General features: G+C 35.7%; 1 protein-coding gene across 2 annotated transcripts in view; it reads right to left on the reverse strand.

Moving 5' to 3' along the window:
- LOC145266602 (C-myc promoter-binding protein-like) overlaps nt 1-19,060 on the reverse strand; it is a 183,429-nt gene that overhangs the window by 101,351 nt on the left and 63,018 nt on the right. For both annotated transcript variants that reach the window (XM_080122499.1, XM_080122489.1), the window contains exon 2: nt 18,564-18,788. The gene's annotated coding sequence lies outside the window, so the exon portion shown is untranslated. The remainder of the gene's footprint in view (nt 1-18,563; nt 18,789-19,060) is intronic.

Here is a 19,060-nt window from a genome sequence, read left to right on the forward strand (position 1 = left end):
TATTTTTGCACTTTTCTAGAGCAGGACTAAATCTATCATCAAAAATAAATAAGAAATTACCAAGGTTTCAAAGAGAATGAAATATGTTAGAATATTTGTTTTCGTTTTTACAACAATATTGAAAATATATACGAAAATTCATTGTCTGCTTCAAGGAATCTCAATTGTAAAATGAAATAAACAAATAAACATAAATTACTGATCGATAATTTTTGTAAGTTCAAAGTAATCTAATTTTGGTAAATTTATAGATGAACACTCGCTGTTAATACCCTCCCCACCTTTACGATTTTCCAAGTAACTAACAGGCCACCAGACATTGCCTGGTCATAAAATACATTTAAATATGGCATTTTGATTAATGCAGATTTCATATTGGACCCAATATGTAGTAATGATTTAAAAATTTAAAAAAGAAAAAAAAAATAACGACTTGTGCACCACCGAGAATCAAAACCAAAACGTTTAACTTACAATTTACTTTTTCCTTTAACGTTAATGCTTGAGCTATGAAAACAGGTTTGCTGCAAGGCTAAAAATTAAAATATGAACCAATAGCTATTACATTACACATGCATATTCATAATGCCGTCATTCGACCTTCACCTGGCAAATTCCATTTTTTCACACTTTTGCACAGATTTTCCCCGGCTAAAACCTAAATATCAAATTTTGCATGGGTTTGAATACTCTATATATTAAGTTTCATGTCTGTAAACCAAAAACTGGCAAAGTAGGTTGGTAGGCAAAATATTTGACACAAATATATATATGTATACATAAACATGTGAAGAAAGAGGTTTGTGTTTACTATAATCTTTTTACGCAAATATTATGCAAGTATAAATCATGTAAAATATCTGCATGAATATAATTACACGTAATAGTTAACTAAAAATGATCATCTTATAAGAAAATCGAAAAACCTAATAGGGAATTAATTAAAATGAATGTTTAAAAGAATATGCAAATTAGCTAGATTTTTTTGCAGATGAATGCAATTCCACAACCCATGCAAAGTTGTATTTCTTTTCAAATAAATACAAAAAAGGGTTTTTAATATGAATATTAATACACAAAAAAAATAAAATTTCTAGGAGTATAGATTATTTTAGAGGAGTACTTGTGAATACGTTGAGAAATTTGGTGAAAAGAAAAGATATTTTAGAATGGAAATTAGTTTCATGTACAAATGTAACGTAAATAATCTCATTTCTGGACCATTCAAATTTTTTAAGAAAACTACCTAATCTTTTTTCCACTAACCCTAAATTTGAGTGGCAAGAACATAAAATGAAATGTAATAGCCTAAAAAAATAGAACCTCCCAAAAAGAACACATAATTTATCTGGCACAGTACAGGAGGAAAAAATGGTTATCTGCTTTCCATTCTTTAACAGAGTTCAAAATCAACTTCATAATCTAATGGAAAAGGTGATCTCTTCTTTTAGAACCCCTTTCACACAGAAAAAAACCTTGCTAGTCAACTATTATTATTTTCATGAAAGGTGCTAGACTGACCTTTAATCTTTGGTTCCTTCCTGTCAGACGTTCAGAAGAACATATCCACTAACTGCAAAGAATTTTCTTTTTTACATCAAAGTTTTCACAAGCAGAGTTTCTTTCCAAGAATTTTCCATCTATGGAACATGTTACTACAGAAATGTTTCCGTTTGGGTTATAACTTAGTTGTCTTCAATTTCAATGTCACCAGAGATTGTCATAAATAACCAAATTTTATTCAAGTTAGCATTTTCAATCCACACACAGTATCTTTCAACTTACAATCTATTCATTTCACTAAACCTTATCTGGAGCAGCATTTACATTTAATAAGTACCAACTCATCAGTAACAAATGAATGCATTACACATTAAAGTTTTCTCATTTCATGCATCATTATTAGGGCTATGACAACAGCATATTCTTTTCATTGTTTTGACTCTCGAGTATATATCCGTTGATGTCCTATATACTTTTATATAGAGTGATGTGGTTCTCTGTCGTCTGTGTCAGATATATACTCGAGAGTCAAAACAATGATAAGAATATGCTGTTGTCATAATGATTATATAAACATTCATTGGTTTCGTTAATAATGATTCACTGGCGGATTTTATTATAGAATGTAAACTAAGAAATCCAATTTTGTGTAATAATCAACGGTTAGTACAATAATTCCTAGTACTTGATAAAACCAAGCAAAGCTGAGCAGACTGGTAAAGCATTTAAGGTTTTTGTGAAATTTGTTCACAACCAAATAATTAAAACCAAAAAAAATAATGAAGCTGAAAAGTTTACAATGGTTTTGTCAAGTAAATACAAGAAATGAAAGGTGTTGATAATTATTCATATAAAATACGATATTTAAAAATTTCCTCAATTCTGTTAAGCAGTTCTAAAATGAGGTCACACCATGACCTTGACTATGCGAATGACTTTTCAATGTCTTCTCTTGTTGAGTTAAAAAGAGTATTCTATGAGGAAACACAGACCACAACACCAAATGAAAGACACTAATCATAAAATTACACTGACTTACCATCACAACAGTAAACAAGTCATGCACACTTTTTTTCTTTTTTACATTTTCACCCCAAACAAGGCAAATCGCCACTTTGATGTAGGGGACTACTATTAGGGACACAGGCTACAGAGGTACTAGGTGGAGGGTTGGGCAGCAAGATGTTGGTTCACGTTACACTTGAACTTCTGCATGTCAGTACAGTTGGGGAAGTAGGAACCTGGAAGGGAATTCCAAAGTCTAGCGTTCTGGGGAAGAAACTACTGGAGTAGAAGGCTCTCTTACATCTAGAGATCTCAACTCTGAAGGGGTGGGATTTTGCTGCTTGTCAGGTTTGTCGGGGGTATTTACGTAAAGGGGGTACTTGCAGTTCGTCGGAACATTCACCGTTAAAGTACTTGTAAAACAGGCAGAGAGATGCTACATTACATCGATGGGACAGAGGCTGAAGCTTAGATGGCAGTTCAGGACCTATTAGGTTGGTGACTCTCTTTTGAACCTTATCTAGGAGTGAGAGACTAGCAGTAGATGCACCAGCCCAAATATGATAACAATACTCCATACATGGGCGAATGGTGGCCTTATAGAGGTACAGGATACTTTCGGGCATTAGTAGCTTTCTAGCATGGTAGAGAGAACCTACTTTTTTCACAGCAGTCCTGGCAATGCTCTCAATGTAATTGTTCCAACTCATGTTTTCTGTTAACCTTAGGCCGAGGAGTTTAAAAGATGTGCTTTCAGATAAAGAGTCTTTGGCCATTGCTATTGGCTGTAGAGAAGGTTTCTTGTAGTTATTGAAGGAAATAAGTTTAATCTTGGCAGCATTGAATGTGACCATCCATTTTTGCCCCCATCCCACTACAGATCGGAAGTTGTTCTCTAGTGTTTCTGCCATTTCTTTATATATGTGTTCATTTGTATTCCTGTCACGTCTGTTATAGAGTGTGGTGTCATCAGCATATATACCCATCTCAGAGGCAATTTTGTCGGGGAGGTCATTTATGAATATCAGGAACAGTAGAGGTCCAAGATTATACCCCTGAGGCACTCCCGCATTTATATCTGACCCATTCAAATAAGACAGACGATGAGGGCAGGTTTTGTCATGATTTTGCCATTGCTTATGACCTCACTCACTCAGATTGTTCGCGAACCCACCCGTGTGCCCAATACACCCGGTCAATATGCAAGCCTCCTAGACCTTTTTCTCTCAACTTCCCCTGAGCTATGTTCATGTTCCGTTCATTCTCCTCTAGGATCCTCTGACCACTCCGTCTGAACTCCAATCTCTGAACTCCAATCTCTGGTTCCCCCTTGCCAATCTTTCACGAAAAACACCCGTCTAGCTGAATCCACTGTGAAAAATTTCCCCCACTCTATATCTGTGCCTAAATCAAAATGTGGATTCCATGAACAAAGCTTCTTTCTTAGAACTGCATGCCTGTGGAACTCTGTTCTGTCTGCCTGCTTCCCACCGGACTACAACTTGGATGTCTTCAAGTCCAACGTTAACAAATTCCTAATGAACCGCCCCCTTAAGTAAACACTTCATCAAATCTCCACACTAACGTAATGTACTTGCAATAACCCTTATCCCTGAGTGGCTTCTGGGCCTTGATAAGTGGTGATCACTGTAAAAAAAAAAAAAAAAAAATCATATTGTTTAGATGTATGACCATCGAGGACAACTTGGATTTTTCTCTTACTTAAGAAGAATTTAATTATGTCATGTATTCTTCCAGTGATACCATATGATCTGATTTTCCTGAGAAGACCTTCATGCCATACCCTGTCTTAACCTTAGATATATCTAGAGCTACCACTCTACCCTTCCCTGCTTTGTCAAGTGAATGATATATACGCTCGGAGATTACAGTTAGAATGTCTGCTGTGGAACGGGCTTGCCTAAATTCATATTGTTGGTCGGTCAGAAGTTTAGCATCTGTAAGGTGATGGACTAGAGCTTGGTTAATTATGGACTCGTATTTTGGCAAAAAGTGGGAGGAGGCTAATGGGGCGGTAATTTATTGGGTCAGTTCTTTCCCCAGAATTCTTGAAAACTGGTACCAAAGAAGCAGTCCTCTTTGAATCAGAGAAACACTATTAGATAACTTACACCTTCTGTGTTATGGCCACCAGACACAATAAATTTGCTAACGGCTGAAAAGACTCCACATTTCATACAACTTTCTTGAATGGATAGTGCATCAGTAGCATTATAAGTACAGAAAAAATAGTGGATATATTTGCATCTACCAACAGAAAGCTTTTGTCTATTTCACGAGACATATTTTTAGCTTCCAATGGATGGACGTTGATGGCAAAACATTTGGTATCGTTGTACACCATCTGTTTAGATGTGCACAATTGATTGGTTTGTTAAATGTTTGGAATATTGTGCTTCTAAGTTTTAAATCACAACCACCAATAGCTATGGATAAAGATACATTACCTGAAAATACTTCTTTCAAACTACTCGGTTTAATGTTCATGGGAACATAAGTTGGAACAGATACATACAAAGGCATTGCAAAGGCTGCTGCGGAGAAGGTGGGCTCTCTCTACCATGCTAGAGAGTTACTTACGCCTGAAAGGATCCTATACCTCTATATTTGCCCATGTATGGAGTATTGTTGTCACATTTGGACTGGTCCATCTGCTACTAGTCTCACTCCTGGACAGGGTTCAAAAGAGAGTTGCCAACCTGATAGGTCCTGAACTGTCATCTACACTTCAACCTCTGTCCCATCGACGAAATGTTGCATCCCACTGCCTGTTTTACAAGTGGATACTCTGACGAACAACAAGCCCTTGTATTCCCTCAACATAAATACCCCCCCCGTCAAACCCAACAAGCAGCAAAGTCCCTACCCCTATACAGTAGCGATCCGCAGATGTAAGAATGTCTTCAACTTTAATAGTTTTTCCCCCAGAACTGCTAGACTCTGGAATTCCCTTTTGAGTTCCTGCTTCCCCAAGTGTACTGACATGCAGAAGTTCAAGTGTAATGTGAACAGACATCTTGCCGTTCAACTCCCTACATCATAGTATCTCTAATTTATGTTCCTGATAGTATCCCCTTACATATAAGTGGCCCCGTGCCTTGTTTAGTGTGAAAATGTAATAAACAAAAAAAACAAAAAATGATACAGTGGAAACTGTAATTGAGAGGATTCATGAAAAAAAATCTCTTCCATTCACTATCCAGATACGTGTTCAAACAACTTTGATATGCAACAATAATGATTTGGTCGAGGAAACATTTTCTGGGCATGAAACAACCCACAACAGAATGGTGTAATTATACAAAACAATGTATGTCCTATATCAATTACACAAGGTTAATCTAGCATTTCAGGTATATGTCTGAAAAGAACAAAGAAAAAACATTGGAGTCACTAGAAATACATCAGGTTACACACTCTAATTAGCCTTCATGTAAATCCAGATATCATTTCCCTGATTGTGGTGGTAGGAAATTAAGTTTAATGGATTAAATAAAATGCTCTACCAAATGTAAACAAGTTAATGTAAAGATGTAAACATTTGTACATGTCTACAAAACAAGGTACATTGTACAGATATGCACAAATGCTGTAAAAGATGACAATACTGATGATGTCATCGATAAGGATAATGATAATAATGATGACAAAGTGCCTTCAATAAGTTTCCTAACATTTTTGTACAGGCATTTAAAATAGTTGTAGACTCTTGAAAATTCAGTATGTTATTGCTATACATCTTATTAGATGACTGACCAATTTTTATGATCTCAGGTTCAAACAAACAGCTACAGAAGGAATTGGAATACACCCTACTAAAACCTGATTGTAACACTGATGAATTTCAAAAATGCAATCTGGATGTGAGGACACTTTAGAAGAATGATATGCAGTAAAATTCTGCTTTAAACTTGGAAAAATGCTACAGAAATGTATAGAATGCTTCAAACTGCTTTTGGACCATCCTGCATGAATCTAGCATCAGTTTTTACAGTGGCATAAAAGATTCAAGGAAAACAGGGAGTTTGTGAGCGATGGTGAAAGTAAGGAATTCCCAACTTCAGAGTTGATTGGTCAAATAAAGAATTTTATGGATAAGGACCATCGTATGTCTATAGAGACAATAAGTGTGGGAACTGTACGCACAATTATTTGCAAGGAACTGAAAATGTGGAAGATTTGCACAAAGTTTGCTCCAAGCGTGATCAGAGAAGATCAGACTATTTGACCAAGATGAGCATCAAGACAGTTCCTCACCCTCCCAATCATCCAGACTTTGCTCCATGTGACTTTTGGTTATTCCCTAAACTCAAAAAAAACATAAGCTGTCGTTATGAGCAATTGAGATGAAAGAGGCTGTGACAAGGGTCAATGACGCACTCACACAAGAGGACTTCTTTGGGGCCTTCCAGAAGTTGTTGGAATAATACAACAAGTGCACTGCAGTCAGAGAAGATTACTTTAAAGGGGACTAGAGTTTCATGTGTGTACTATCAATAAAAGTGACCATACGAAAAGGTCTGGAAGCTTATTGAAGGCATCTCATAACAAGTGACGCTTCTTAAATAAAACAATATATGATCTTATACATTTTGTTTTTTGAATTTAAGCAAACTGCCATAAATGATCGTTTCATTTTTATCAATAAGATTGTTTAAAACTTATGTTCATATTTGTAACTTTAAGAATAAAAAATAGATATAAGCTAAATTTCTTTTGAATAAAGTTGACAGCAATTGTACATTTGGGTGAAGTAATTTGGAAATTACGCAAGAACACAAATATATCTATGGTTAAAATGATGTCTATGCACAACAAGAACAGAAGTTGTGGGACTTCCAGACAACATGAAGATAGGCTATAAGTGTTATCTAAACCTTATTTCTTTATATCATATTAAGTCATGACATTAAAACGTTGATAACTCAAAAACTAAAGACTGGAATTTTGGATAATGATTGCTGTTATGAAATGGCATCAAATTTATGTATCAAAATTTAACAAATCAGAAGAAATATCACAAAGTTTTCAGCTTTGATGAAACTTTTCAAGGTCAAAGATATATTACATGGAGGACTTCATTTATTACTATTTGAGCAGAGCAATGAGTCCCTGATGAAGAAAACCAAAGTTATTGTCAAAAGTATGGCTATCACCTTTTCTTTGACCTTTAAACTAGATACCTAAAAATTAAATCAGTTCTAATTTGGATCATGATCAATATTCTGACAAAGTTTTGTGACGATAAATAAACAGTTATAAACATGACTGAAAAGTAAAAACAATTATAATTTTGCGTGACGAGTCATATTGGTAGAATATGCTTCTACATGAGAAATATCAAAATTTAACAAAAAAATCTATTTTCAAGTTATACATGTAAAATATTGAAGCAATATTATAAAAATTGTCTGGAAAAAAAAAAAAAAAAAAAGAAAAAAAGAAAAAGCTTTTTTTCTACAAATATTCTCAACTCTGAAATAAACTATACACATTAAGTCCAATCTCTATCTAATAAATAATGAATAATAATTATTGGAAATAAAATGTACTTAACTATGTGTTTGCATACTAGAGTTTCAGTCATGTTCTATTTGAATGATTGTCAGCCATCTTTAAATATAGCTGCCGTTCTTGCAAATATGCAACATTTATGCTTCTACCCTGAACCGAGGTTACAGAATCAAAAATCTAGAGGGATTTTAATCTATGGGTTCATAGCCTCCCCTGTCTTATCCAGTGCATGTTATATACATTTAGAGATTACAGTTAGGATATCTGCAGTAGAACGGGCTTGCCTAAATCCATACTGTTGATCGGACAGAAGTTTAGCAGCTGTGAGGTGGTGGACTAGAGCTTGATTAATTAAGGACTAAAATATTTTGGTGAAAAGAGGGAGGAGGTTAATGAGGTGCTAATCTAATGGGTTAGTTCTTTTACTAGAATTCTTGTGAACTGATACCACAAAAACTCTTCTAAACTGATACCACAAAAGTAGTTTTCCAGCAGTCAGGAAAGCAAGATTCATTAAAGCATTTGTTGAAAAGTTTGGATAAAACAGGAGCAAACTTAGCAGAACATGTTTTTAATAGTATAGCTGGGATGAGATTAGGTCTACATACTTTTGTGGTGTCTAGGTTTTTTATGATATCATGTACTTGAGAAGAGCTGATTTTCAGATCATCTAGTGTGGTTTATTTGTGCAAAGGTAAATCTGGGGGAACTAGCTTGTTGGGTCCAAAGCAGAGTTGAAGGCAAATCTACGAGCAAGCAGATTAGCCATCATAGTTGCCATACAAACAATCTCAAGTTTGATAGTGAGGGAAGTCTTGATTGCCATTATTTACTTTATTATTTATAATTTCATTATTTACTACACTGTTATAAATTTATTATTTATTATTTCATTATTTACTACACTGTTATAAATTTATTATTTATAATTTCATTATTTACTACACTGTTATAATTTATTATTTATAATTTCATTATTTACTACACTGTTATAAATTTATTATTTATAATTTCATTGTTTACTACACTGTTATAAATTTATTATTTATAATTTCATTGTTTACTACACTGTTATAAATTTATTATTTATAATTTCATTATTTACTACACTGTTATAAATTTATTATTTATAATTTCATTATTTACTACACTGTTATAATTTATTATTTATAATTTCATTATTTACTATTATTTATATTTAACTTTAGCGAGGGGCTCAACATTCAACTCATCCACACTGGATCTACTTTAAGACAACAGCTCAACCGAAAACATCCATCGCATACACCTTCCCCTTGTTCACTCTCTAATTGCCCAATATCACACACAGGTTTATGCTTTAAGAACCACGTTGTTTACGACCTACAATGCGCTAAATGCAGTGCATCTTACATCGGAAGCACTACCAGATTGCTTCATCACCGCATTAAAGAGCACTTAAACACTACTGCTTCGTCGTTCTATAAACATATTCACACTTGCATTAATTCAGAACCAGATTTTCACATCAACATTCTTGCTTCTTCAAGAAACGTAGGTCAACTTCGTATCCTCGAATCTTTAATTATTTCAAAAAATACTCTCACACTAAACAATAGACTGGAATTGAGCTCCGCTTTTATAATATAAGTTTAAAACATAAGAAAAACAATAATTAAAAAAAAACAAAAAAAAAAACCTTGCTTGAATAGTCATCTCCCTTGATTCACAAACGCAACAAGTATTTCAAACATCAACTGATTTATTTTAACGTTCTCCTAACGTCATTTTTTGTTCTATATTTCGCGGTATCACGTGGCAAACTTTGCGGCTACTTTTCCAATTTTGAACACTCTTCCGCTGTCTTCTCTTGAAAATGGACTAATAAGTCTGAAATATATTGAGATTTATATCACCATTGAATACAACAGAAAAAAAAAAATTACTGTTGTTTAGAGTTAAAATTTGTGTGAAAAAGAAAAAACAAACAACAAAAAAAAGAACTTTATTTCTTTTGTTTGCATTTAATTTTACTCTATATAAAAAAAAAAATCTCGCATTGTTCTTGGCTTTTAATTTTACCTTATATTTAACTTTTATATAACTATATATTTATTTAACTATATATTTATATTTATATTATTTATAATTTCATTATTTACTACACTGTTATAAATTTTCTAAAAATAACGAGTTCCTAATTTCTGCGCTTCAATGCATTTTCTGATGGTTTCTGTATATTTTCTCTTAACTGTCACTATTTCTTTCTTACAATTATTTTTAGCTTCTATAAACTTTTGTCTATTTGTACTGGAATTATATTGGATGCATCTGCAGCACGCATGCTGCTTTTGAGTAATGGAAGCTGCGCAGGTAGAAGTAAACCATTGGGGAGAGTGGGGTTTGGCTATAGAACTTCTGTTTGCGCTTTGTGATCCCTTATGGCCTCCCGGTCAGCCCTATTGTAGTACTTTATCGTTTTGAGCAATAGCTCTTCAACTTGGTGTCAAGAATTAAGGGTGATCTCTCGTTATCACAGTGTTATCAGCATTCCAAAGAGGGCAATGGATATTTGTTACACAATCCTCAGGAACTGTGGTCAGAAATAGGCCTAGCCATGGGGCTTGCTGATCCTAACGATCTGGGAGACAGGTCGGGAACATTTCCATTAGTGTCAAGGAATGGAATATAGAAAAGTTATGTGTGATGCTACCAGTTGTGTCTGTGTAACTAGAAAAGTGAATCCAATGACTGTGAATGACATTAAAGTCACCAAATACATGTAGTTGGTGTTAGTGTCTAGGGGGAGTGCTACATCTATGCTGTCAGAGACGTGATTGATTAGAGTACAGTCCTGGGTCAAGGGAAAATGGTAGAGTAGATATAAGTAGCTAACGCTATGTTGTAAAGTTAGTTTAAAGCACATGAAGATCTGGTAATCTGATTCTAGTTTAGATTCCCTAGTCATGGGGAGAGTGTTATAAATATAGACTCCAAGTTCGTGCATGTCTGTTAGAGTCCTTACGACAAAGTGAAAGATAACCAGATATGTTAAAGTGGTTAGAGGGGATGGAGGAGTACAAATTAGTTTAACTTAGCATTAAGATATCCAAGAAGTTTGCTAAAAGAAATGATTCTACATCATCTTAGTTTAAAGCCCATGGATATTTGTGAATGCAAGCCTCAAGGAAGGATGCGAATTGTTGTTTGAGTGTGCGTCTGGTTTGATCGTTATTGTGGATTGAGCTGTCATTTCATTTAATCGTTTCAGTTTAGGGTGAGAAGTGCTAAACAAAATGGATGTGCATTGCTCAACATCATATAACACAAGTAAACCATCATGCAATACAAGTAAACCATCATGCAATACAAGTAAACCATCATGCAACACAAGTAAACCATCATGCAACACAAGTAGACCATCATGCAACACAAGTAGACCATCATGCAACACAAGTAGACCATCATGCAACACAAGTAGACCATCATGCAACACAAGTAGACCATCATGCAACACAAGTAGACCATTAGCTGACTCCTCATCCACAGGAATTTGACCACGATAATCCCACTGGAGTTGAGTGTACACTTCCTTTCTATGCACAATATGGCATTACAACCATCTCGATATTATACAACTGATGATAGAGAAGATGCTCTAAGCGCAATCAAAGAATTAGGACTCCTGTACTGTCAGTTGAAATACAGCAGCCAAACAAACTGTCAAACCAGTACTCTCAAACCTGTCAGACAAGAGTGGCCCAGTCTAATCGTGTGAGCATATGTTATGTAACGGTTGTCTCTCTCTCTCTCTCTCTCTCTCTCTCTCTCTCTCTCTCTCTCTCTCTCTCTGTGTAACACATACATGGTAAATAAGCACCCCTAAGATGCCCAGTTTTAGGGGAAGGGAATGAGGCAGATGTGGGATACAGCGTTCATTGCTCTAGTTAGGAATCAAAGCCAAGCACTGGGTGTCTCTAATGAGTCCCTATTTCCCTATTATCGCAACTGTGCTCCTGGCTCTAGGGAGGTTGTTAACCAGGACTGAGTAGGCTTCCTTCCCCCGTTTGGTGTCAAGATGTATGAGGTTAGTAGCATAGGTTTAACATCAGAGTTTTTGTTCTAGATGGATGACCTGATGAGATCTAGGAGTCCATCAGCACTGAGAGGGTTATTCACCCGCCTGATTTCAAAACCAGGTATTTATATGCCCCAGCATAGGTAGTTAGGATTAATTGAATTAATATCAAAAATAATTAGTATCTGCTATAAAGCTACACTCTTCAAATAAAATCAAGATAAGATTGGAAGATGTGGTTATTTACATGTTATAAGTGGAAAGAGAGCATGTACGAGTAAGGGATGGAGATTTAAGGTTAGTATCTACTAGAGTTAAACGAGGATTAATTATGGTTTACGGCTTAATAAATACATTGGAAAAAGTTTAATATAAAGAGTTGGGATACGATTCAAAATGAGTTTCAAACTTCAGATTTTGGTTTTCATGTAAAATCACCAGTACTTTGACCCATTTAAGAAAAAGAAAGATATAGACAGTTTCTACTTAATATAGATAATTTTAAGTATACGTATAAACTATGACTAATAAGTATCTATCTTATATAGATAAGATATGGCGTATAGGTATAAATTATAATTAATGCATGTCTACTCAATATAGATAACAATAGATTTTTAAAGTTCTGCCTTCTAAAGTTAAGAACTAGAAGATAAACCCCCTTCCCTTAAATTACGATGTATGTGATTTTATATCAGTGTGGGGAGCAGAGCAATTAGTTTTTGTCTGGTTGGAACAGAAGAGATGATCTAACCTACAAAAATACAGTATTAATATGCATCAGGATATACAGGAATTAGGGTAGGATTTAAGGATATAAGGATTTATAATAATTATCATGCAAAACAGATACAGGTAGTTGTCTTGGAGGCCTTTTAATTCGACATTTAGAAAAAGAATTGTTCCAGTTATATTTTAGTATCAAACATAAGTAAGTATAGGCCTGATATTTAAGTATACACTTAGTTAACAAATGATAATTTAAGCTTCAAAAAGAGTGAAGAAATATCAGAAATCGAGAGCACGAAAACAAAGTTTAGGTGAATAAGCAATAACTTTACAATATTCAGTAAACAAGTAAGGAATAAAAAGTGAGAAAGACTAGTCTTTCACGAATGTTTCAACTGCACATTGTGTTCAACATTATGGGGAGCTAGGTGTGAGGTTAAATGAGTTTCTACTTGTTTTCAACCTGTGGTCATTATTTAAGCATCTAAGCAGGGTGAGTCTTTTTAGTGAGGGTATCAGGCGTTGCCCGGGTGTTTTTCGGGGTATGTGAAAAAACCCCGAAAATGTGAAAAAAAAAAAAAAAAACAAAGCCTTCACGACGCGCAGTTGGAAAATAGTAAAGTGTTTACAAAAAAACAGGTGCGCGTTTTTGAATGACGTAACGGCGATAGGTATTCAGCAGTAAGCATTTTGTGCGGGACAGTTTTGAATGAGGTGAATAAATCGGTTTGTTTGTTTTTAAAAACCCGCTTCCTGTTTATTAGGAGGGGCGAAATGAAGGCTACAGTCTGATATGACGAAGTCGACATTGAACAAACGTTACTTAGCTCTCTTGAGACAACTGGCTTTCGGCCTGTTATTAGAGTCAGTCGAGTTTCACTTTTTTTTATACCGAAAACCGAATGTAACGCGTGCCGATGCGGGAAATGTCGAATAATTAACGTTTGAAAGTCAATAAAATTAAATAGACAGGCGAGCTCCGTGGGTAACTCTGAGATATTACAATTTATAGATGATATAAAAAGTTTTAAGAAGTTGTGAACCGAGCAAGCGCTTCTCTGAAAGAAGCCTTTTGTAGACATCGAGGAAAAGCGTACATACATACATACATACATACATACATACATTTTTGCTTAATGATTCTTGCTTTCCGAGCTGTTGGAAAACTGCTTCTGTAGTACCAGTATTCAAGAATTCTGGCGAAAGAACTGACCCATTAAATTATCGCCCTATTAGCCTCCTCCCACTTTTTGCCAAAATATTTGAGACCTTAATTAACCATGCTCTAGTCCAGCACCTTACAGATGCTAAACTTCTGACCGACGAACAATATGGATTTAGACAACCCCGTTCCACGGCAGACATCCTCACTGTAATCTCTGAACGCATATACCATTCACTGGACAAAGCGGGAGAGGGCAGAGCGGTAGCTCTAGATATATCTAAGGCTTTTGACAGGGTATGGCATGAGGGTCTCCTCAGGAAGATTAGATCTTACGGTATCACTGGTAGAATACTTAACATAATTAAATCCTTCTTAGATAAGAGAAAAATCCAGGTTGTCCTCGACGGTCGTACATCTAAACAATATGATATAAATGCGGGAGTGCCCCAAGGATCTATCCTTGGACCTCTGCTGTTCCTGATATTCATAAATGACCTCCCCGACAAGATTGCCTCTGAGATGGGTATATATGCTGATGACACCACACTCTATAGCAGACACGACAGGAAAACAAACGAACATATATCTAAAGTAATGGCAGAAACACTAGAGGATGACCTCCAATCAGTAGTGGAATGGGGACAAAAATGGATGGTAACGTTCAATGCCACCAAGACAAAACTGGTTTCATTCAATAATTACAAGAAACCTTCTCTACCACCTATAGCAATGGCCAACGACTCTTTATCTGAGAGTACGTCTTTCAAGCTCCTTGGCCTAACGTTCACAGGAAACATGAGTTGGAACAATTACATCGAGGGCATTGCCAGGGCCGCTGCAAGGAAGGTGGGCTCTCTCTACCGTGCTAGAAAACTTTTAACACCCGAAAGTATCCTGTACCTCTATAAGGCCACTATTCGCCCATCTATGAAGTATTGCTGTCATATTTGGGCCGGTGCATCGGCTACTAGTCTCTCGCTCCTTGACAGGGTTCAAAAGAGAGTCGCAAATCTGATAGGCCCTAAACTGGCATCTAAATTTCAGCCTCTGTCCCATCGTCGAAACGTTGCATCCCTCTGCCTGTTCTATAAGTATTATAATGGTGAATGCTCTGAAGAACTGCAAGCACTTGTGCCCCCACGACGTGAACACCCTCGACAGACCCGACAAGCTGCAAAATCCCACCCCCACACTGTAGAGATCCCTAGATGTAAAAGATCTTTCTACTCCAGTAGTTTCTTCCCCAGAACTGCTAGACTTTGGAATTCCATTCCAGGTCACTGCTTCCCCAACTGTACTGACATGCATAAGTTCAAGTGCAACGTGAACCAACATCTCGCTGCCCTAATCCCTACATAGTACCCCAGTAGATGTTTCCCCTGATAGTAGCCCCCTACATCAAAGTGGCAATGTGCCTTGTTTGGGGTGAAAATGTAATAAAAAAAAAAAAAAAAAAAAAAATATACTAGCGGGGGGGTACCCAGCGATCCCCAGGTGTCTTGAGGTAAATCAAAACTCCGGGGAGGGGGGGGGGGGGTAAATAAAAAAAAATGTTTTGGTAGGTAAGTATGAGAATCGAACCCGTACCCTTGAGTTGGAAATTAATGTGTGAAAAAAAAAACCGGGCGACGTTACCCATTAGGCCACCGCGACATACATACAACATACCCGGGTTTGAATTTATTTATTAAACTATAAAAAAACGGCGTGCACAATAAAAGTTAACTCTGCTGCTTCCATTTGACCTAATTAAGAAGGTCAAATAGAAGTCACGCAGTTGTTTACCCAAGTTTGACTGTTTTTGTTTTTTTTCCCCAACAGATGTTGGGGGAAGGGAAACCAGCTCCCAATTGTCCAGATTGAATAACAATTGTCTGATGTACAACATTGATCAAAGATGATTGCTTCTGGACATTTCCCGGCGCAATGCCAAGAACGTTGTTGGTTGTTAACTTTGAATTAGTTTCGCTTTTTATACGAAAAAGCCTCATCAACATGCGAGAAGCCAAAATAGCAATAATTTTGTAAAAGTCGACGTAAATAAATCTAGATGCGACGCACTTTCCCAAATCGTACATATTATTATTTAGGACCCATATAAACAGTTGTAAGCGATCGTAACGACATCGGAACCGTGTGCGAGAAAAGACTTTTGAAGACATACACGAAATGGTCACACACATTTTGCCTTTTATATATATAGATGTTATCAGAAATAAAGATGAGAAATCAAATTTAAATACAACAACTTTACATTAACGACCCAAATCAGTCAAGTGAACATAAGTGACATGAAAGCAAAGCGGTTTGCTCACTTTGTGCGGGAAACAAATAGGGAATGGGGAGTCGAGGTTCGTTGTCCTAGTTAGAAATGGAGGTTCATTGTCCTAGTTAGGAATTGAGGCTAAGCACTGAGTGTCTCAAGTGAGTCCCTGATATTGAAACTCTGCACTGACGAATAGACAAAGAATTAGTATGGAAGTTAGGCGATAGGTAGAGCCTATCTCAAACTAGGGAATTTGTTTGTGTCATAGGAAGGTTATTGACAATGAATGAGGAGGCCTCCCTCCCCCAGTATCTCCGCGTAGTGACACGGAGTTAAAAGCATAGGCTTTATATCAGGTTTCGCTCTCTCAGGTGGATGATCTGACAAGATCTACGGATCCATCACACCAAAAGAGGTAACCATGCACCAGAGTTCAAGACAAGGTATTACAGCACTCCCGCATGGTTGGAAAGATAATAAGTATCCTACTTTAATAAAGCTTTGCCCGCTTCTAAATAAATTAGCATAAAAAATTTAAGATAGATTTCTCTCTTACGATAGGTTGAAGTGACATATCATTTAAGCATGGTGAGAAAACTAATCCCTTTTTAGTAATTTTTTTTTTTTTTTTTTTTTTTACAAAGGCATCACCACATTATCAAGGCCCAGAGGCCACTCAAGGATAAGGGTTAAAGAGTGTACAGTAGAAATTGGTCAATATAGTAATCATTAGTAATGAAAATTTGGTAAATTTAATAACTTATATGGAACGGCTCATCAAGAACTTATTTACTTTAGACTTGAACACAACCATATTGTAGTCAGCCGGAAAGCAGGAAAACAGAAGACAATTCCACAGACGTGCAGTTCTAAGAAAGAAGCTTTGTTCATGGAATCTACGTTTAGGTTTAGGCACAGATAAAGAGTGGGGGAAATTATTGATAGTGTTTACAGCTAGACGAGTGTTTCTTGTGAAAGTTTGGCGAGGGGGGACCATAGATTGAAGCTCAGTTGAACACTTTCCATGAAAATAACGATACATCAGAGACAAACTCGCAACATCTCTTCTGTGAGATAGAGGTTGCAAGGAGGAGAAAAGGACATCTCCTACGAGGCTACGAAGTCTATTTTGAACTCTATCAAGGCAGGACAAGTCCTTTCTAGCAGCTCCTGCCCAGATGTGGCAACAGTATTCCATCCTTGGACGTACCTGGCTCTTATATAGGTAGAGAATAGCATCAGCAGTGAGATATCTACCGGATCGATAGAAAGATCCCACCATTTTTCCAGCGGCCTTGGCAACAGATTTGATATACGTGTTCCATTTAAGATCAGGAGTAATGGTCAAGCCCAGAAGCTTGTCAAAACTTGAGGCCTCCTGAAGACGAGAGCCATTCATTTCAATTGATGCCAGATGTGGATCAGAATGTTGATGATGTAAAGAGAGAAGCTTGGTTTTAGATGCATTAATTTATGTATTTCTGTTGTATTAAATGCTAGCTTTTTTTTTTTTTTTTTTTTTTTTCTCGTCCATAAATGTTTATCTACCAAGTTGATCTTAAATATTGTATAATCAATCCATTATATTATCATTTTCAGTCCCCCACCCCTAATTTCTGGCTCCCATCTTATCTCGCAATTACTTATAACATCACCAACTAACTTCGGAAGAACCCCCCCCCCCATCTGATTTTCTTTTATATCATAAGTTGCTTAAAACGTGATTAGTTAAAGTTCAGAATAAAATCACGCTTTCTCTTAACGGTTAATTTAAAAATAAGTGAATAAAACATGGTCAAAATATACCTGAAATAATGTAAGAAAGATACAAAAAAAGAAACAAGAGAAAATAGTGTTAGATTTGCATAATGGTTTCATTCAAAATGGACAGATAACATGTACTTAACTCTTGGACCTTCAAGGCTACGCATGGTGATCTCTCTCTAGCCGACTACGTAAGTTTGTGATATGATGATACCAATCTATTAGGGAGAGGAGGATAGGGGGTGCTGACATAGGGGTTAGGGTGTTCTTTTAAGTATTTTCTTTCCTTCTTTAAGAACATTTTTGTTATATAGAAATATATTACTAAAGTGTAAAATAAGGTGATAAAAGGAAATGGAAATATGAAAAAGAGTTTCAGACAAATACATTCTAATTGAAATTTTTAATTAAATTTTTTTTTTTTTGATTGAAAACAACCCCATTTATCTTAAGTTCTGACAAAACATTTGTAAAATTATAAAATTTTATATAAAAAATATTTAAAAAAAAACAAAAAAAACTAAGTTTGTTCAACTTACCTTTGTTTTTTAAATGTAGAAGAAAAAGATTTGTTTATTCAAACGAAGAATAAACCAGAATTATTAACCCACTCAATTCTAGTGTGGGGCAGTGAAGAATGCAAAAAGGCTCCATTACTAATACTGGAAATTTGAAGACACAAGTGATAGAACTGTTTAAAGTGTTCTCTTAATTAGGCACCAGCAGCACTTGTTGAAGTGTCCAACATGTCAGTTATTTTTAATCTGGAATTAAAATGAAAAAAAAAAGTAAGAAAACTATTCAACTATGAAAATAGTTAACACAGGTATTGAACACTTACACGAACATTGCAACACGAATAATATACTGCTGCACATCTAAACAAGATTAGGTTTCAGACTACAAAATTCAAATACCAGAATTGTCCTCATAGACCTGTGGCCTAATAGTTAAGGTTAATCAATTCTAAGTGAGAGTTTATTTGAGGTCAAAGGTTCAATACTTAACATAAAATTAACACTCCATTTTCCAACAT

Source organism: Euprymna scolopes, chromosome 4 (assembly GCF_053919585.1).
Source record: "Euprymna scolopes isolate OS-2025 chromosome 4, ASM5391958v1, whole genome shotgun sequence".
NCBI lineage: Eukaryota > Metazoa > Mollusca > Cephalopoda > Sepiida > Sepiolidae > Euprymna > Euprymna scolopes.